This window comes from Henckelia pumila, chromosome 4 (assembly GCF_033568475.1).
Source record: "Henckelia pumila isolate YLH828 chromosome 4, ASM3356847v2, whole genome shotgun sequence".
In the NCBI taxonomy this organism is placed as follows: Eukaryota; Viridiplantae; Streptophyta; class Magnoliopsida; order Lamiales; family Gesneriaceae; genus Henckelia; species Henckelia pumila.
In genome coordinates this window covers 44,620,464-44,642,304 of record NC_133123.1, presented here as the reverse complement: position 1 = coordinate 44,642,304, position 21,841 = coordinate 44,620,464, and the positions used below count along the sequence as shown (strand labels likewise).

Below are 21,841 nucleotides of genomic sequence, written 5' to 3'. Positions count from 1 at the left end.
GGATCTCGCTCGTGTGTGAAATGGGCATGAGGCGGCGGGCTACAAAAATTTACCAGGTTGCCGGATCCATCAACAGGTATTTCTCCTTGAAGCACTTGAAAGTAACTGGATCTTGCCAGGCAGTCCCTACCATGAAAATTTTCTGAATGACCTCGTGCAAATCCAGGGCGAAAGCTATGCTCTGGTACAAACTATCATCGACGTCGGGCGCCTCCAAAAGGCTATTCAGATCTTGGGGCGCATATGAAACCAGAATGCCTCGAACGAAGGCATTACTATCCACGCGCTCCGCAGCATTAGCGTAAAATTCCCTCACAATAGGGACAATAGCCGGAGACGGTTTTCGAGCAAATTTTATCCACCCACGATTCACAACTTGGTTAGCCACATTGCTGTCATAAGCCTCTATGTCAAAACCCCTCTCAGTAATAGGGGGGCGATGGGTTTTTGCATGATCGTATCTATCCCAAGCCGCTTGGTTGACGAATTGGCCGGCTGGGTGGATTGGATCGTGTTCATTCCGTGTACCTTGGTAAGAATATTCGCCGCGCTATCGAGTGCGTTTCGGGCCCATAATTGTGTTAGAAGAGCAAGAAACTTGACCGGGGCAATATATCAAACACTTGGCGTGCACTAAGAATGCCGGTGTTTCTGAGCAAAATCAGGCGCTGGAGAGGTGGAGAGGAGAGGAAGGATGAGGATTGCAATCCTGGGAGTGATTCCTGCAATGGATGAAGAGAAATTGGTGAAGATTGGTAGAGTTCGAAATTTGGGGATTTAGGGTTCTATGTTAACCGAGAGAGGGGAGAAGAAAAAGTGAAGGGAAAAAGAGAGAGAAGAAAGGAATAAAATCGCACAGGGGAGCGCGCTTGATCGCACGAGTTCGTGCGCTCGAGCGCGCTTCTTAAAAAATCCGGCCAGAGAGTAGTGTTCAAATCGTGTACTCGATCGCGTGAGTACGCAGGATCGAGCGCGCCTCTTAAAAATTTTCGGGCAGAGAACAGGGGAAAATCGTGTGCTCGATCGCGTGAGTACGCAGGATCGAGCGCACAAAAGAAAAAAAAATATTTTTTTAGTTTTTTGAAATTTTCCGAAAAACAAAATAATGCAGAAATTAACCAAAACAAAACAATAAATGCAGGTAAAAAGAAAAGGGAAAGAACAATGGGTTTCCTCCCAGTCAGCGCTAAATTTACAGTCAGTCTATAGCTCGACTACATGCCGCGATTTAGTCGACAAGTGGTGGAGCATCTAGAGGAATATCATGCTCGTCTCCTCCTACGCTCGCTTGGACTCTTTCATAATAGTGTTTAATTTGGTGGCCATTCATCTTGAATGTTTTGGATGTGTCCAAACTTTGAATTTTGACTGCACCATGAGGAAAGACATTAGTAATAACAAATGGTCCATTCCAACGTGAACGTAACTTACCTGGAAATAACCGAAGTCGCGAATGATAGAGCAAAACTTTCTGTCCGACTTCAATGTTCCGTCTAGAGATCATCTTGTTGTGGAAGGCCTTTGTTTTGTCCTTATAAATCTTAGAGCTGGCATAAGCATCATTGCGGATCTCTTCCAATTCTTGCAACTGCAGCTTTCGGTGTTCACCACTCTCATCCATCTGCATGTTGAAGTGTTTGATTGCCCAATAAGCTCTATGCTCCAATTCCACCGGCAAATGGCATGGTTTTTCAAAAATCAGCCGATAAGGAGACATTCCAATCGGTGTCTTGAACGCCGTTCTATACGTCCATAGAGCATCATCCAAACGCAGGCTCCAATCCTTTCTTGTAGGATTCACGGTTTTTTCTAGGATAGACTTGATCTCTCTGTTTGATATCTCAGCTTGACCGTTGGATTGTGGATGATATGCAGTGGAGATCCTGTGCGTCAATCCAGTGCAGAAATGTGTACCTCGATCACTGATGATAGCTCTTGAAATGCCAAACCTAGAGAAAAGGTTATGCTTGATAAACTCTGCAACAACTTTTGAATCGTCAGTCCGGGTGGCCTTTGCTTCCACCCACTTTGATACATAATCCACAGCAAGAAATATATATATATATATATCCATATGAACTAGGAAAAGGCCCCATGAAGTCGATGCCCCAAACATCAAAGATTTCACAAACTAGAATGGGTTGCTGGGGCATCTCCTTTCGTTGGGAGATATTACCTGTCTTTTCGCATTGAGTGCACGAATTACAAAACATGTAAGCATCTCGAAACAGGGAGGGCCAGAAAAATCCGCTGTCCAACACCTTCCTTGCTGTCCTTTTTGCTCCAAAATGGCCACCACATGCATAAGAATAACAAAACGTGAGGATAGGGATTACCTCGCTCGCGGCTACACATTGACGTATCACTTGATCCGAACAGTGTTCCAACAAGTATGGATCATCCCATACATAGTATTTTGCATCGCTCCGCACTTTGTCCCTTTGCGCCTTAGAAAATTCAGGAGGAAACCCTTTAGTCACTAAATAATTAACAATATTTGCGTACCAGGGTAATTCGGCACTTGCTGAAAATAACTGCTCATCAGGAAATTCTTCTCGCAATTTTAGCTCCTCATCAACATGAACTAGGCGACTCAAGTGGTCAGCCACTCGATTCTCGGTTCCTCTTTTGTCTTTGATTTCCACATCAAATTCGCTCAAAAGTAGTATTCATCGTATGAGCCTTGGTTTTGCCTCCTTCTTCGCCATCAGAAAACGGAGAGCTGCATGATCAGAGTAAACAATAACTTTAGCACCAAGTAAATAAGAGCAAAATTTTTCGAATGCAAAACAACAGCTAAAAGCTCCTTTTCAGTGGTGGAGTAATTTCGTTGGGCATCGTTCAGGATACGCGAAGCGTAATAAATGGCATGTGATGCTTTCTCGACTTTTTAAACTAAAACCGCGCCGACTGCATAGTCACTGGCATCACACATGATCTCAAATGGCTTGCTCCAATCCGATGGCTGGATTATTGGTGCAGATGTCAAAGAGTCTTTGAGTTTATCAAAGGATGTTTTACATGATTCATCAAACTCAAACGGTACATCTTTCTGCAACAGTTTGCACATGGGGGATGCGATCTTGGCGAATTCCTGAATGTACCTCCTGTAGAAACCTGCATGGCCAAGAAAAGAACGCACTTCCCGCACACACGTGGGGTAAGGGAGAGACTGAATGATATCAATTTTAGCCCTATCTACCTCTATTCCCTTAGAGGAAATGACATGACCCAATACAACACCTTGCCAACCATAAAATGACATTTTTCAGAATTTAAGACCAAGTTGGTTTCGACACACCTTTTAAGGACAAGTGCAAGGTTAGACAGACAGTTTTCGAATGAATCACCATAGACAGTAAAATCATCCATGAAAACTTCTAAAATATGCTCAATGAAATCTGAAAAGATACTAACCATACACCGTTGGAAAGTGGCCGGCGCATTGCAGAGTCCAAAAGGCATTCGTCGATATGCAAAAGTGCCAAACGGGCAAGTGAATGTCGTCTTCTCCTGATCCTCTAGCGCGATAGAAATCTGAAAATAACCAGAATACCTATCAAGAAAACAATAGTAAGGGTGACACGCTAACCTTTCAATCATTTCATCAATAAAGGGTAAAGGAAAGTGGTCCTTTTGGGTTCCGGCGTTCAGCTTCCTATAATCAATGCAAACCCTCCACCCATTTTGAATATGAGTGGGAACCATCTCGTCATCCTTATTCTTCACCACAGTAATTCCGGTTTTCTTGGGTACCACTTGTACTGAACTGACCCACTGACTGTCAGAGATTGGGTAGATGACCTCAACTTCAAGTAATTTCAAAATTTCAGCCTTGACTACTTCCATCATCGGTGGATTCAGCTTTCTTTGCGGTTGACGTGAGGGATTTGCTCCTTCCTCCATAAAAATTCGGTGCATGCACGTGGAAGGGCTAATTCCCTTGATGTTTGCTATAGTCCACCCTATAGCAGTCTTGTGCTCTTCCAATACTTTGACTAACTACTCCTCTTGATCGACTTCCAAACTGTTGGAGATGATAACCGGTAATGTTTCTCCTTCTCCAAGGAAAACATACTTAAGATGGTTCGGAAGTGTCTTTAGCTCGACCACTGGTGCCTGCAAAACAGATGGAAAGCGCCTAGTATTAGAGATTGGCAATGATATATATGATATATTACCTGACTGAGGTAGCTCAGGCGAACTATTCAGAATTTCCTCAATCTCCTTCACTTCTTGGCAGAATCCAATTCCATCCTCCGGCTGAATGGGTGCAACAATAGCTACCTCTAGATCAACTTTTCCTGTATGCTCACAGTAATCTTGTGCCAAGTTATCCACAATATCAACAGAGAAAACACAATCATCACTATCAGGAAACTTCATGACATCATAAATATTAAATTTCACAACTTCGCCATCAAATTCCATAGTAAGTGTGCCACTGTGAACATAAATTTTAGTCATGAAAGTTTTCAAGAATGGTCTTGTAGTAGCCCGTAACCAAAATCAGTAATTAAGGAATTAATCATTATTCATGGGAAGAGTTCGGAAGCTCCGAAGGTGAGTTCGGAAGCTCCAAACAGGATCGGAAGCTCCGATGCAGGATCAGAAGCTCCGATGGTATTACGTCAGGCATGACGTGTGGTTGGATCGAAAGCTCAGATCAGGATCGAAAGCTCCGATCACCCCTATCCGAAGTCAACAAGTGATATTTTGACACGTGGCAGATCAGGATCTTCGGAAGCTCCGATGGCAGGATCGGACGTTCCGATCGAGGATTGAAGGCTGCGATCGTTGTCTATAAATAGAAGGCCGAGAATTCATTTTCGATTTCCAATTCCGGATTTCCTCTCTACTCTAGTCGTATTCGAGTTGTTCTATCCTTCCTAGGCTTCACTCGGGAGTCGTCGAGGCGTTCGATAGTCGTAGCGGAGTTGTGCCCAAGTTCTGGAGGCATCGACACCAAAGGGCTAACGACGGACGAAGGTATAGCTTTTGCTTCCTATAAATATTTAGGAGTATTCAATAGCTTAGTTAAGGCTTTTAGAGCACTTTAATGATAGTAGTATCATTTGGCAGTGTAGAGCAGACTATAGGCGTGGACCTAGAGTTGGTAGAGCTTGCATTGATTTGAGGTACGAAAGTACTGTTCGAGATATCCTGACTGAGTATACATGTATTATGTGACTGCATGGTTTATATGTCATTGATTTATGCTGCATTCATTTGCATACTGAGCTATCTCCTTCAAGATGTCTGTTAGTAGGGTTTTTCCCTATCCTGTTAGTGGTTGGACTTCCATCGATTTGGGTCCGGCATATCCACTTGTATTTTGGTATGGGGCCACCTCCTGAAGCGACGGCACAGCGTGCTACATACCAAGGCCCGGTCTGTCTCTGTTATCTGATCCTTGACCTCGAGTTTATAGGGAGTTCACTTTGCATGCATGTATACTCATACTCTCGTGCTGAGCGTTTTATGCTCATGTCTCGTACTCTGTGCTTCTGTACACCCTATTCCATGGGACAGGTTTGCGATTGGAAGAGGCGGGTGGTTCCAAGAGGGGCTAGACAGTGGTTGGCCAGCTGGAGCTTCGTCTAGGTTTATTTTTGTTGTTTTGGGTTGATACATCTTTCGATTTGGTTTACAGATTCCTTGCCTTGGGATTGTAATTTTAGTAATGTTTCCGCAGTTTATTCTGATATCTGTTTATTAAGTTATTTGCATGCCTAAGTTCTGTTTAGTAGGTGATCCAGGTAAGGGTCACTAAATTTATGGTATCAGAGCATGCATAGTATTCTTGGGATTTAGACTCTCAATAAAGGTAACCGTGAGGTGCTTTTGTAGATGGCGAACTACGATGACCAGAGTAGCCATGGTAGTGGAGGTGGACGCTGGGGAGATGACGACCGTGAGCGTCGTCGGGACCGTCATCATCGTCATCGTGATGAGGATCTTTTCACTGTACGGCGATTTCTGTAGATGGGTCCTAAGCCCCTTGTTGGAGGTGAGTCTCCGAAGGATGCGGAGAACTGGTTAGACCGTATGGAGACGACTTTTTAGACTTACCACTGCACCGAGGAGCAGAAGATGGAGACCCTTGGCTATCTTCTGGATGGACGTGCGCACAGGTGGTGGAGGTTTACTTCTGCACCTTTTGTTGCGGCGAGAGGAGTGGCCACCTGGCCGAGTTCCGCACAGCTTTTCAGAAGCTGTATTTTCCTCCTGCACTCCGTCAGTCGAAGGCAGGCGAGCTTCTGAGTCTGCTACAGGGAGCCATGTCTATTGATGAGTATCAGCAGAAGTTCTTTGATCTGCTATCCTATTGCCCCGAGATTGCTGACAGCTCTGGGATGAAGTATAATCTGTTCCTTCAGGACCTTAACCCTGAGATCCATGACCGTGTGGCGGTTGGCGACGACATGTCCTCCGAGGGTTTGGTGAGCCGTTGTCACCAAGCGGAGGACAGCATTCGGCGGAACAGGTCTTTCCCTCAGTCGAGGCCTGCTAGTTCTTTGGGTCCCCGTGCCCAATCTTTTAAGAAGTCTGGATCTACTTCTTCCTCTGGTTTTGGCGGTGTTGTCCATTTCGGTAAGAAGGACAATTTTGATCACTGTGGGAAGAACCATCCATCCGACAAGTGCCGTAGAGCTTCTGGAGCTTGTTTCCGTTGTGGAGAGACTGGTCATGTAACACCAAGAACTTTTAAAATTTGAATATCATGCCTAAAATTATTTTCAGTATTTATATTTTTAATTTCTTGAAGTTAATTGTTTAAGTTTCAGTTAAAGATAGCATTGCTTGACTTATTTGAATTAAATGCCTTGAATTGTTTAGTTAGTGAGTTTCTATCCCGGCAGGCGATGATGGTGGGCTTCGGTGGTATATTTTCAAGACTTTCGTTTTTAAGATTTTAAGTTAGAGGAAAAAGGGGATTTTGGCCAAAAATGTGAATTTTGAACTTTTAAGGGGTCAAAAAGCAATTTTATCATTTTCTTGGATTATTTCCTAAACTTTTCATAAAATAGGATTTTATTAAATCCGGGCTACTGTAATTTCAATTAAAATATTGAGAGTTGAAATTTTAAACTTAGAAGTTTTAAAGGTGCAAAAGTTTTGAGGTAAAGAGTTGTAATAGTGCTAGTAGCACTTTTACAAGTACAATAGTAACTTTAAAATACTACACACAATACACTCTCATTTATTTCCCTCTAAAATACACATTTACAACCTAAATCAAAACCCTAGCCCCTTTTTGACTCAAGAGCCGCCACCCCCCCCCCCCCTTCCCCTTGAGGTTTCACTTCGGCCGACTCCTCTCCCTTGCCTCCTAGCTGCCGCTGCCGCCAACCACCGCCATCCCCACCGCCGGAGGAACTCCACAAGAAGCATAGCTTGGTGTTTGGCTAGTGTCCAGCCCTTTCCTCCCCCTTGTTTTCGATTTTCTTGTTGGTAAAGGTTGGAAGGCAAGTATAAATTGTTCTTGGGCTTTCATTCAAGCAATATCTATCCCCACCCTTAAGTTTCTTTTGCAAAATTTTGAAATGCATGTTGTATATGTATGTAGGGTTCGGTTTTTTCATGATTTAGTGGAGGTAGGGCTGTTTTTTTTTAAGTATTGCATTTGAGTTGTGTTTATGTGATTAAATGATGAATTTAGAAGCTATGGCATGGATTTTTATGATTGGGTTTGCATAATTTCAAAAATTCAGAAGTGAGGTGCCCTAAATTTTGAAGTTTTGCATGTTTAAGGGCTGGAAATTGAAATGATGTTGAGGCATTTAATTGATTTTCAGGAGTCTTGATTGATTACCCAATATTTTGAGGCTTTTGATGCTTAAAATTTGAAGTTTTCGAAATGTGAGGTGAAAGTGTGGTTGGGTGTTGTCCAAGTGCTTGGGAAAAGTCCTAAGTGATGTTATTTGAGGTGTATTGATGTTTGGTATGGAGAAAAGTTGAGGAAAGAGGGTTATGGGGTTGAATTTTTGAGTTAGAGGTAAGTTGGGTGTTGTTGAGTGTGCAGGGCAGTACTGTTCACAGGGCAGGGCAGGTCTTGGCTGAGGTCTGGGAAGTGTTAGGGCTATACCATAGTAAAGTTCATGATGTTGTGGTCGTGTCGGTATAAAATGGGCTTATTTCGGATAAGTTTGGACCAAGTTATGAGTCTTTTAAGTTGGAGGTGAAGGTGCAGATTTTTCTTTGTAAAAAGGGGCTGTCCAATTTTCTTGTCTTGTCAATTAGCTCGTTTGATCATTTGATGTTACCACCTATTCCTAAGGGTAATTTTAAGTGTTTGTTAAGTGTCGGTTCAAGCGGGACGGGTTTTGGTTAAGGCATGACAAAGTTTAGGGTCTTACGGTTCTCTTGCTCGGGCTAAGTCAAGTTTGAGGGAAATTGTTGAGTGAAGTGTTTCTTTTGTCTTAGGGGCAGCCACTCATCCACCTTACACCCACATTTTTGAGTTGAGTCTCATGTCTTAAAGGTTGCCTATTCGTGTGCATATGACATGTTCTTGAGTTTCATAAAGTGAAAGGAAGTTTTCTTGTTTTGCATGCTATAAAGAGGTGTGAGTCGAGTCTTAATGAATGAAAAGGAAAAGAAAGTAACTGTTTTTGAATGAAGTGATTTGTTTGTGACAGAGGGTTGTTGCTAGGCCGGGGGATGCCTCGGTCCACTCACCAAGAGGTTATAGAGGTTTAGGTAGGGAGCAAGAGACATCTTGTTTATCCTTGCCACAGAGGGCAATGTGGGATCGGGAGTAATCTCGGTCTCCTTGCCATAGAGGGGCAATGTGGGATCGGGAGTTATCTCGGTCTCCTTGCCACAGAGGGGTTAAGTTCGTCGGGAGAAATCTCGTCGTCTTGCCGGCATAGTGCACTGCAGCCATGATCATGATCGAAACAGAGGGTCACAAATCAAGGAACTGATTTCTATGAGGAAAAAGAAAAGGAAAAGAAAAGTTTAAAAGTTAAAGTTTCATTATTTCAGTTGACTCGTCTTACGTTGATGTCAGTCAGTCATGCATGAGGTTAAGTAAAGTATGAGGTTGATGTTAAGAAAGTTGAAAGTCTTTTATAGCGTGAGTTCATCAGTGCATGTTTTCTATACCTTCTAGTTTCATGCATATTACAGTTAAAGTTGAGCTATTGCATCACGTATTTTAAACCCTTGTTATTATACTGTTTATACTTGTTGAGTCTTTAGACTCACTTGCATCACGTATTTTAAACCCTTGTTATTATACTGTTTATACTTGTTGAGTCTTTAGACTCACTATGCTTGAATGTTTGCAGGTGAGGAGTCTATTGTTGAGATGGAGGGGCATGATCTACTGGGATGAGGCCATCGGCGGTGCAAGGCCCAGTGACCGTTGCTTCTTTATGTTTACGCTTTTCCGCACATTACTCTGTTATGTAATAATGAAGAGTTATTTGAGTACTTTCAGTATTTATAGCCAGGATGTGCATTCCCTGTGCTACAGTTGATGAATTTGTAGTATGTCTACACCTATGCATGTTTATGATTATTGCAAACTTTTAAATGCCTTAGTTTACTTTATGCTGTAACCGGGAGGTGGTTACTAGGATTGCATGTTTATGATTAGCGCACTTGAGTTTTTAAGTCAGCTTTTCTTTCCTTATTTGAATTGTTGACTGGGTTAAGATGGCTTGTTTGCTTTGCAAACAAGTCATGGCAAAAATTTTTAAAAATCCGCAAATTTTCATTTAAATTATTTTTAGTCTAGTAGTTAGGGTCGTTTCAGTTGGTATCAGAGCACGGTCTTGGTTTGGGCTGAGCCTACTGCCGGTTGCTGAAACTCAGGGGATCTCGCCTCAAAGTCTGTAAGATTTAAGTTTAATGTCTCTATCTATTTAAGTTTTGATGCATGAGTTTCTTGAGTTATTGAGAAATTTAGATTTGAAGTAAAAATATTTTTCTAAGGCATGAAATTTGAATGTTGGATTTTCTCGTTGCATTTAGATGGCTCGTCGTCGTGATCAGCGTGCAGTTACTCCTCCACCACCGCCGCCTCAGGAGGATGTAGGAGGACAGGTGCTAGCGGGATTGGCCCGTATCCTCGAGCGTCATGTAGATGCTCCTAGGGCTGGAGTGGGGACTATTTACGAGCAGTACCGGAAGATGAATCCGAAGGACTTCGCTGGCACCACTGATCCGTTGATAGCGGAGGGTTGGATCCGTTCTCTGGAGGTGATCTTTCGCTATATGCAGCTGGGAGATCCAGATAGAGTGAGGTGTGCTGTGTTTCTCCTCCAGGATGATGCCGCCCTCTGGTGGGAGGGAATGGAGAAGATTGTGAACCCAGCTACTCTACCTTGGACTGAGTTCAAGAAGTTGTTCTTTGAGAAGTATTTTACTGCTGATGTGAGAGCCCGTTTGAAGACGGAGTTTATGAGCTTGAGACAGGGAGATTTGTCGGTGGCACAGTTTGTGGTGAAGTTCGAGAGGGGCTGCCATTTTGTGCCTTTGATTGGAGATGACGAGAAGGAGAACCTGGAGCACTTTCTTGTGGGGCTTTGACCCGCCATCCATAGGGATGTACTTATGGCAGAGCCAGCTGATTATGCTTCAGCGCTGAGGCGTGCCTTGAGGTCCGAGCAGACACTGAGAGATATTAGTGCGGAGGCGCATGGCAAGAGGCCCTTCCGTCATCAGGGCCACTCTCAGCAGCAGCAGCACGACAAGAAGCCGTATCATGGACCACCGAGACAGCAGGGACAGCAGGGGCATCAGGCCCATAGGCAGGATCCTCCCAAGGCTGGGGAGAAGCCCATTTTCCAGGTTTGCCACCGCCCGCACTTTGGGAGATGTTTGAAGGACGCTGGAGTTTGCTTCAAGTGCAAGAAGCCAGGCCATATTTCTACCCATTGTCCAGATATGAGGAGGCCCGTGCAGGGCAGAGTGTTCGTGATGGAGGCCGAGCAGGCCAACCCAGACACTACTCTTCTCACAGGTAATATCTTAACTTTTGGGTTAGAGCAGTTAAAGATTTGTTGATGCATGCGACTCTAAGTCTTTGCTTGTTTGAGGTTTTACTCTAGTAACTTGTTGCATGTCTTAGGACCTTTGACTGTTTAGCATGAATAGTATCTTGTTTGGGAATTGTTGAATTAGAATGAGCCTAAGTAGAACTCGTGGTTTTAACTTCAACCTTTTTGTCGTTGTAACTACTGCTATGCAGGTAGGATTGTTGTGGCAGGCGTGGCCACGAGGGCCTTATTAGACTCAGGGGCTACCCATTCCTTTATATCGGAGTCTTTTGCCCTTGAGAGGGGCATTTAGAGCGAGGAATTGGAGGTTGGATTCTCAGTTACTATCCCCTCAGGGGAAGAGCTATCCACCAGGAGCTTGGTGAGAGATCTTGTATTGCTTTTGCAGGGTCAGTCAGTGGTAGCAGACCTCATAGTGCTACCTTTGCCAGAGTTTGACCTGATTCTTGGGATGGATTGGATGACGAATAATGCGGTGATGATAGACTTCCAGCAAAGATCAGTGCTAGTCAGGCCTGAGGGCGAGGAACCGTTTTGGTTCGAGGCTGCTAAAAGCTTGAGGAAGACTCGAGTCATTTCTACCATGCAAGCTCAGAGGCTTGTACTTAGTGGGTACGAGTCATTTCTAGCTAGTTTATCTTTGTCAGAGCTGCCAGAGCGACCAGTTATTTCTGATGTGGCTATCGTCAGGGAGTTTGAGGATGTGTTCCCTAGCGATGTTGTGGGAATTCCGCCCGTTAGAGAAGTGGAGTTCTCTATAGATTTGATTCCCGGTACTGTGCCTATCTCCAAGGCACCGTACAGATTGGCTCCTACCGAAATGAAGGAGTTAAAAGAGCAGATTCAAGAGTTTCTTGACAAGGGATTCATACGCCCTAGTTTCTCCCCATGGGGCGCACCAGTTCTCTTCGTTAAGAAGAAGGACGGTAGTCTAAGATTGTGCATAGACTACCGAGGTTTGAACGGAGTGACTGTGAAGAACAAATACCCATTACCTAGGATCGAGGACCTCTTCGATCAATTGCAAGGTGCATCCGTCTTTTCAAAGATTGATCTTCGTTCAGGTTATCACCAGTTGAAGGTGAAGGAGTCAGATGTGCCGAAGATAGCTTTTAGGACTCGTTACGGTCATTACGAGTTCCTTGTGATGCCGTTTGGGATGACGAACGCGCCCGCGGTTTTCATGGATCTTATGAACCGCGTGTTTCAGCCTTACTTGGACCGCTTTGTCATTGTTTTCATCGATGACATCCTCATTTATTCGAAGGATAGAGTGGAGCATGAACAGCATTTGAGGACCGTTCTTGAGGTGCTTCGAGAGCACAAGTTGTTGGCCAAGTTTGATAAGTGTGAATTCTGGTTGGAGAAAGTTGCTTTCTTGGGTCATATTATTTCTAAGAGCGGTGTGGAAGTAGACTCTTCAAAGGTTCAAGCAGTGAAGGAGTGGTCTATACCGAGGAGCGCGTCTGAGATTTGCAGTTTTCTTGGATTAACCGGATATTACCGAAAATTTATCAAGGGTTTTTCCTCCATTGTTGTGCCTATGACAGCGTTGACTATAGAAGAACGCCAAGTTTGTTTGGAGTGCCGAGTGTCAAAAGAGCTTTGATACTTTGAAGGAAGCTCTTACGAGCGCCAGTGTTGACCATGCCATCCGGGCAAGGTGATTTTGTGGTGTATACTGATGCTTCCAAGTTGGGATTGGGAGCAGTTCTGATGCAGCGAGACAGAGTTATTGCCTATGCTTCTAGGCAATTGAAGGAGCACGAGAAGAACTACCCTACTCATGACTTAGAGTTGGCAGCGGTAGTGTTTGCTCTTAAGATTTGGAGACACTATCTTTACGGAGAGAAGAGTCAGATCTTCACGGACCACAAAAGCCTCAAGTACTTCTTCACCCAGAAGGAGATGAATATGAGGCAGCGAAGGTGGTTAGAATTGGTGAAAGACTATGACTGCGATATTAGCTACCACCCTGGTAAAGCTAACGTGGTTGCAGATGCTTTGAGTAGGAAGACTGCAGTGATTACCTCCTTGTCAGTGTCTAGACCGTTGCAGGTTGAGATTCAGAGGTATGGTCTTGAGTTTTATGCAAGTGGTAGAGCTCCCCGATTGTCTTCCCTAAGTGTGCAGACTACACTTTTTTGACCGTATCCGTGCAGCGCAGTCAGTTGATGAGCAGATCAGGAAGTGAAGACAGAGGGACGAAGAGAAAGGCAGCGGTTTGTATGCTGTGGTAGATGGGATTGTGAGGTACAGAGGTAGATTTTGGGTTCCCGCAGGTGATTCTCTGCGAGTTACTATCATGGCAGAGGCACATACATCGCCGTACTCAATCCACCCTGGTAGTACGAATATGTATCGGGATCTTCAGCAGCTTTATTGGTGGCCAGGCATGAAAAGTGACATTGCCCGATTCGTGTCAGAATGCCTGACATGCCAGCAGGTCAAGGCGGAGCATCAGAGACCGGCCGGATTGCTTAAGCCTCTCCCTATTCCTGAATGGAAATGGTAGAATATCACCATGGACTTTGTTGTGGGATTGCCGAAGACAGTGAGAGGTTCAAATTCTATTTGGGTTATTGTAGACCATCTCACTAAGTCGGCTCACTTTTTACCCGTGAAGATGACTTTCACAATGACTCAGTTCGCGGAGTTGTATATCCGGGAGATAGTCAGACTACATGGTATTCCAGTCTCCATAGTGTCTGATAGAGATCCACGGTTTACTTTGTCTTTTTGGAAGAGTCTTCATTCCGCTATGGGTACGAAGCTACTTTTTAGCACCGCCTTCCACCCGCAGACTGATGGCCAGTCAGAGAGGGTGATTCAGATTTTGGAGGATCTTTTGAGGGCATGTGCTATTGATTTTCAAGGTAGTTGGGAGTCGAGACTACCACTAGTGGAATTCGCGTATAATAACAGTTTTCAGTCCACTATTGGCATGGCTCCCTACGAGGCACTTTATGGGAGGAAGTGTAGATCTCCAGTGTTGTGGGATGAGATAGGTGAGAGATCAGACTTTGGTCCGGAGATTGTTCAGTTGACCACCGAGGTAGTAGCTAAGATCCGTGATAGGATGAGGACTGCCCAGAGTAGGCAGAAGAGCTACGCAGATCACATGAGGAGAGATTTGGAGTTTTCTGTGGGTGATCATGTATTCATCCGTGTAGCGCCGCTGAAGGGAGTTTTGAGGTTTGGGAAGAAAGGAAAGTTGGCACCGAGGTTTATAGGACCCTTCGAGATTTTGGATAGGGTAGGGGCACTGGCTTATAGAGTGGCCCTGCCGCCTAACCTTGATAAGATCCATAGTATCTTCCATGTGTCGATGTTGAGGAAGTACATCTCGAACCCATCCCATGTGCTCAGTTCGGAACCGCTTCAACTATCTCCTCACCTGTCCTATGAGGAGACGCCCATCCGGATTTTGGATAGACAGGAGAGAAGACTCCGTAACAAGTCAATTCCAATGATCAAGGTGAGATGGCAGAACCATTCGGATGAAGAGGCCACTTGGGAAGCAGAAGCAGATTTCAGAGATCGCTATCCGGAGCTTTTTGGTGAGTTTTAATTTCAAGGACGAAATTCCTTATTAGGGAGGGAGGAATTGTAACACCAAGAACTTTTAAAATTTGAATATCATGCCTAAAATTATTTTCAGTATATATATTTTTAATTTCTTGAAGTTAATTGTTTAAGTTTCAGTTAAAGATAGCATTGCTTGACTTATTTGAATTAAATGCCTTGAATCGTTTAGTTAGTGAGTTTCTATCCCGGCAGGCAACGATGGTGGGCTTCGGTGGTATATTTTCAAGACTTTCGTTTTTAAGATTTTAAGTTAGAGGAAAAAGGGGATTTTGGCCAAAAATGTGAATTTTGAACTTTTAAGTGGTCAAAAAGCAATTTTATCATTTTCTTGGATTATTTCCTAAACTTTTCATAAAATAGGATTTTATTAAATCCGGGCTAGTGTAATTTCAATTAAAATATTGAGAGTTGAAATTTTAAACTTAGAAGTTTTAAAGGTGCAAAAGTTTTGAGGTAAAGAGTTGTAATAGTGCTAGTAGCACTTTTACAAGTACAATAGTAACTTTAAAACACTACACACAATACACTCTCATTTATTTCCCTCTAAAATACACGTTTACAACCTAAATCAAAACCCTAGCCCCTTTTTGACTCAAGAGCCGCCACCCCCCCCCCCCCTTCCCCTTGAGGTTTCACTTCGGCCGACTCCTCTCCCTCGCCTCCTAGCTGCCGCTGCCGCCAACCACCGCCGTCCCCACCGCCGGAGGAACTCCACAAGAAGCATAGCTTGGTGTTTGGCTAGTGTCCAGCCCTTTCCTCCCCCTTGTTTTCGATTTTCTTGTTGGTAAAGGTTGGAAGGCAAGTATAAATTGTTCTTGGGCTTTCATTCAAGCAATATCTATCCCTACCCTTAAGTTTCTTTTGCAAAATTTCGAAATGCATGTTGTATATGTATGTAGGGTTCGGTTTTTGCATGATTTAGTGGAGGTAGGGCTGTTTTTTTTTAAGTATTGCATTTGAGTTGTGTTTATGTGATTAAATGATGAATTTAGAAGCTATGGCATGGATTTTTATGATTGGGTTTGCATAATTTCGAAAATTCAGAAGTGAGGTGCCCTAAATTTTGAAGTTTTGCATGTGTAAGGGCTGGAAATTGAAATGATGTTGAGGCATTTAATTGATTTGCATGAGACTTGATTGATTACCCAATATTTTGAGGCTTTTGATGCTTAAAATTTGAAGTTTTCGAAATGTGAGGTGAAAGTGTGGTTGGGTGTTGTCCAAGTGCTTGGGAAAAGTCCTAAGTGATGTTATTTGAGGTGTATTGATGTTTGGTATGGAGAAAAGTTGAGGAAAGAGGGTTATGGGGTTGAATTTTTGAGTTAGAGGTAAGTTGGGTGTTGTTGAGTGTGCAGGGCAGTACTGTTCACGGGGCAGGGCAGGTCTTGGCTGAGGTCTGGGCAGTGTTAGGGCTTTATCATAGTAAAGTTCATGATGTTGTGGTCGTGTCGGTATAAAATGGGCTTATTTCGGATAAGTTTGGACCAAGTTATGAGTCTTTTAAGTTGGAGGTGAAGGTGCAGATTTTTCTTTGTAAAAAGGGGCTGTCCAATTTTCTTGTCTTGTCAATTAGCTCGTTTGATCATTTGATGTTACCACCTATTCCTAGGGGTAATTTGAAGTGTTTTTTAAGTGTCGGTTCAAGCGGGACAGGTTTTGGTTAAGGCATGACAAAGTTTAGGGTCTTACGGTTCTCTTGCTCGGGCTAAGTCAAGTTTGAGGGAAATTGTTGAGTGAAGTGTTTCTTTTGTCTTAGGGGCAGCCACTCATCCACCTTACATCCACATTTTTTAGTTGAGTCTCATGTCTTAAAGGTTGCCTATTCGTGTGCATATGACATGTTCTTGAGTTTCATAAAGTGAAAGGAAGTTTTCTTGTTTTGCATGCTATAAAGAGGTGTGAGTCGAGTCTTAATGAATGAAAAGGAAAAGAAAGTAAATGTTTTTGAATGAAGTGATTTGTTTGTGACAAAGAGGGTTGTTTCTAGGCCGGGGGATGCCTCGGTCTACTCACCAAGAGGTTATAGAGGTTTAGGTAGGGAGCAAGAGACATCTTGTTTATCCTTGCCACAGAGGGCAATGTGGGATCGGGAGTAATCTCGGTCTCCTTGCCACAGAGGGGCAATGTGGGATCGGGAGTTATCTTGGTCTCCTTGCCACAGAGGGGTTAAGTTCGTCGGGAGAAATCTCATCGTCTTGCCGGCATAGTGCACTGCAGCCATGATCATGATCGAAACAGAGGGTCACAAATCAAGGAACTGATTTCTATGAGGAAAAAGAAAAGTTTAAAAGTTAAGGTTTCATTATTTTAGTTGACTCGTCTTACGTTGATGTCAGTCAGTCATGTATGAGGTTAAGTAAAGTATGAGGTTGATGTTAAGAAAGTTGAAAGTCTTTTATAGCGTGAGTTCATCAGTGCATGTTTTCTATACCTTCTAGTTTCATGCATATTACAGTTAAAGTTGAGCTATTGCATCACGTATTTTAAACCCTTGTTATTACACTGTTTATACTTGTTGAGTCTTTAGACTCACTATGCTTGAATGTTTGCAGGTGAGGAGTCTGTTGTTGAGATGGAGGGTCATGATCTACTGGGATGAGGCCATCGGCGGTGCAAGGCCCAGTGACCGTTGCTTCTTTATGTTTACGCTTTTCCGCACATTACTCTGTTATGTAATAATGAAGAGTTATTTGAGTACTTTCAGTATTTATAGCCAGGATGTGCATTCCCTGTGCTACAGTTGATGAATTTGTAGTATGTCTACACCTATGCATGTTTATGATTATTGCAAACTTTTAAATGTCTTAGTTTACTTTATGCTGTAATTGGGAGGTGGTTACTAGGATTGCATGTTTATGATTAGCGCACTTGAGTTTTTAAGTCAGTTTTTCTTTCCTTATTTGAATTGTTGACTGGGTTAAGATGGCTTGTTTGCTTTGCAAACAAGTCATGGCAAAAATTTTTAAAAATCCGCAAATTTTCATTTAAATTATTTTTAGTCTAGTAGTTAGGGTCGTTTCAGGTCATATCCGGAGGGATTGTCCACTATCTGGGGGAGGAGGTTCTGGTTCAGGTTCAGGATCTGGTTCTCAGGCTACCGTTCAGCAGAGGACGCAGGGACAGCCTGCTGGGAGTTCTCATTTGAGGCCACGAGCTTCTGGACAATTGTTTGCCCTGAGAAATGATCAGGCAGTGGAGGAGAATGAGAAAGTCATCGCAGGTACATTTCTGCTTTATGGTATACTTTCTCTTGTACTTATTGACACTGGTGCATCTCATTCCTTTATTTCTGCACGTTTTGTTAAGAGGCATAAGTTACCATGCATTGCACTAGACGTAGTGATGTCTGTTTCTACTCCGACGGGCCAATCTGCTTTGGCTAAGCGTCTAGTGATGGGTTGCCCTTTATAGTTCGAAGGGAACATTCTGTTAGCGAATCTCATGGTCCTGGCGATGGACGAATTTGATTGCATTCTGGAAATAGATATGCTGACTACATATCGAGCTTCAGTGGACTGCTATCAGAGATTAGTACGCTTTCATCCAGAGGGGAGTGAGAGCTGGTTTTTCTATGGAGAGGGAGCGCAACCCCCGATGCCTTTGGTATCAGCTTTGAGATCCTGTCGAGCTCTAGAGTCTGGCGGGGAAGGCCACCTTATCTATGCAGTTGATTTGTCCGCTGAGAGCATTGGGATAGAGAGTATTCCTGTTGTAGATAAATTCCCAGATGTTTTTCCTGATGAGATTCCGGGTTTTCCTCCTGCAAGGGAAGTCGAGTTTGGCATAGAGTTGATGCCGGGTACTTCACCTATTTCTCGAGCACCGTATCGTCTGGCTCCGTCAGAGATGCGTGAATTGAAAAATCAGCTACAGGATCTTTTGGACAAGGGGTACATTCGTCCTAGTGTATCTCCTTGGGAAGCTCCTGTTCTTTTTGTAAAGAAGAAGGATGGGTCGATGCAGCTGTGCATTGACTATCGGCAGCTGAATCGAGTCACTGTGAAGAACAAGTATTCGTTGCCTCGTATTGATGACTTGTTTGATCAGCTGTAGGGCACGTCAGTTTACTCCAAGATTGACTTGAGATCTGGGTATCATCAGTTGAGAGTCTGTGATCAGGACGTAGCCAAGACTGCATTCCGTACTCGCTATGGGCATTACGAGTTCCTAGTGATGCCATTTGGTTTGACTAATGCACCGGCTATGTTCATGGATCTGATGAACCGTGTCTTCAGGGAGTATTTGGACAAGTTTGTCGTGGTCTTCATTGACGACATCTTGGTGTATTCGCGTAATACAGAAGAGCACGTTTCTTACTTGCGGTTGGTACTGCAGACTCTTCGGGATGAGCAGTTGTACGCCAAGTTGAGCAAGTGTGAGTTCTGGATGGATCGAGTGGTCTTTCTTGGCCATATCATACCCAGGGAGGGGATTTCTGTTGATCCAAGCAAGATTGAAGCGGTACTTAATTGGTCGCGTCCGACGACAGTTGCTGAGATCCGTAGTTTTCTGGGTCCAGCAGGGTATTATCGTCGCTTCATTCTGAACTTCTCTCAACTAGCTCGACCTTTGACGCAGCTTACTCGCAAGGGTGTGGATTTCGAGAGGTCCTCCGAGTATGAGGAGAATTTCTGTGAGCTTCGACGGCGGTTGACTTCTGCGCCGGTGTTGGCATTACCGTCAGGATCTGGAGGGTATGTGGTGTACACTGATGCTTCTCTTCAGGGGTTAGGTTGTGTCCTGACTCAGAATGGGCATGTGATCGCATACGCTTCTAGACAGCTGAAGCTTCACGAGGACAACTACCCAGTCCATGATCTGGAGTTAGCAGCCATTGTGTTCGCTTTGAATATCTGGCGTCATTATCTATATGGCGAGAAATTTGAGATCTTCACCGACCATAAGAGTCTCAAGTATTTGTTCACTCAGGCAGAGATGAACATGAGGCAGAGACGTTGGATGGACTTGCTTAAGGACTATGATTGCGAGATTAAGTACCATCCGGGAGCTGCTAATCTCACCGCTGATGCTTTGAGTCGCAAGGTGCGACTATCCGCACTTCAGACTTGTTCGATGTCTAGTGCGATCAGTGACTGTTGTACTTCAGGATATACCTTCAAGCATAAGAAAGGTATGCAGAGTATCCAGATGTTTGCGATACTATCTGAGCCAGCTTTGTATTCGCGGATCAGAGATGCTCAGATGTCTGATTCGAAGACCCAGCATTTAGCTCGTCTAGCTAACAAGGGTAGCTCGTCTGGATTTCATTATCAGTCAGATGTCTTTCTGTGTTTGTCTGGTAGGCTTGTGATTCCGCAGGATGAAGAGTTGCGAGAGGAGATTTTGTCTCAGGCGCATCGCACTAAGTTGAGTATTCATCGTGGGAGCAACAAGATGTACAAGGATCTACGTACTCGTTTCTGGTGAAAGGGAATGAAACGCAGTGTTTATCAGTTTGTTTCGAGATGTTTGGTGTGTCAACAGGTCAAGGCAGAGCACCGACGACCTGGAGGATTGCTTCACAGTCTGCCTATTTCTAAATGAAAATGGGAGTTTATCACAATGGACTTTGTGACCCATTTGCCGGTATCCCCTAGGAACTGTGATGCTATCTGGTTTGTGGTGGACCGACTCACCAAGTCAGCGCATTTCATTGCCTATAGCCGGGAGTACAATGTGGATCGTATGGCTCGGTTGTACATTCAGGAGATCGTTCGACTTCATGGAGTGCCTGTGAGCATTGTCAACGATCGGGACCCCAGGTTTACTTCTAGATTCTGGGGGAGTGTTCAGCGTGCGATGGGTACTACTATCAGTTTGAGTACTGTCTATCATCCGGAGACTGATGGTCAGTCAGAGCGCACTATCCGTACTTTGGAGGATATGCTTAGAGCGTGCGTCATGGATTTTGGTTCAGCCTGGTAGGATCACTTGCCATTGATCGAGTTCGCGTACAACAACAGCTATCATACTAGTATTGGGATGGCACCTTTTGAGGCGTTGTACGGACGACGTTGTCGTACTCAACTCTTCTGGAAAGAAGTGGGGGAGAGACATGCTGAGGGACCTGAGTTTATCCAGCAGGCGATAGACATTGTTGATCAGATCAAGAAACGGATTAAGACTGCACAGGATCATCAGGCCAGCTATGCTAATACCAAGCGTAGGCCTTTGCAGTTCGATGTCGGGGAGAAAGTGTTTCTGAGAGTGTCACCTTTCCGCAAGATTCTCAGATTTGGCCTTAAGGGCAAGTTGTCTCCCAGGTTTATCGGTCCGTTTGAGATCTTGGAGTGCATTGGCGATTTGGCTTATCGACTAGCCTTGCTACCGCATCTTTCCAGTATTCACGACGTCTTCCACGTATCTCTGTTGCGACGGTATGTGGCGAATGAGTTTCATATTCTGCAGCGGTCTGAGATTCAGGTGAGCAAGGATTTGACCTATGTTGAGAAACCTATTCGTATCCTGGATTATAAGGATAAGGTTTTGCGAAACAAAGTCATTCCTCTGGTTTTAGTTCAGTGGCAGCGCCGAGGCACTGAAGAAGCTACTTGGGAGCTTGAGGACAGGATGCGTGAAGACCATCCTGAGTTGTTTTGATTTCACTCTTAAAGTTGTATTCAGTTGCAAACTCTGTAAACGTTTTATTTGAATAAAGAATGTTTCTGATTTCTGTATTACATTCAGTACTTAAGATCTGATTTCGAGGACGAAATATCTTAAGTGGGGGAGAATGTAGTAGCCCGTAACCAAAATCAGTAATTAAGGAATTAATCATTATTCATGGGAAGAGTTCGGAAGCTCCGAACAGGATCGGAAGCTCCGATGCAGGATCGGAAGTTTCGATGGTATTACGTCAGGCATGACGTGTGGTTAGATCGGAAGCTCCGATCAGGATCGGAAGCTCCGATCACCCCTATCCGAAGTCAACAAGTGATATTTTGACACGTGGCAGATCAGGATCTTCGGAAGCTCCGATGGCAGGATCGGACGTTCCGATCGAGGTTCGGACGTTCCGATCGAGGATCGGAGGCCCGATCGTTGTCTATAAATAGAAGGCCGAGAATTCATTTTCAATTGCCAATTCCGGATTTCCTCTCTACTCTAGTCGTATTCGAGTTGTTCTAGCCTTCCTAGGCTTGACCCAGGAGTCGTCGAGTCGTTCGATAGTCGTAGCGGAGTTGTGCCCAAGTTCTGGAGGCATCGACATCAAAGGGCTAACGACGGACGAAGGTATAGCT

At 44.1% G+C, this 21,841-nt stretch overlaps 1 pseudogene; it reads right to left on the bottom strand.

Moving 5' to 3' along the window:
* The window catches only part of LOC140860956 (uncharacterized), a 47,037-nt pseudogene that overhangs the window by 554 nt on the left and 24,642 nt on the right, over window positions 1-21,841 (bottom strand).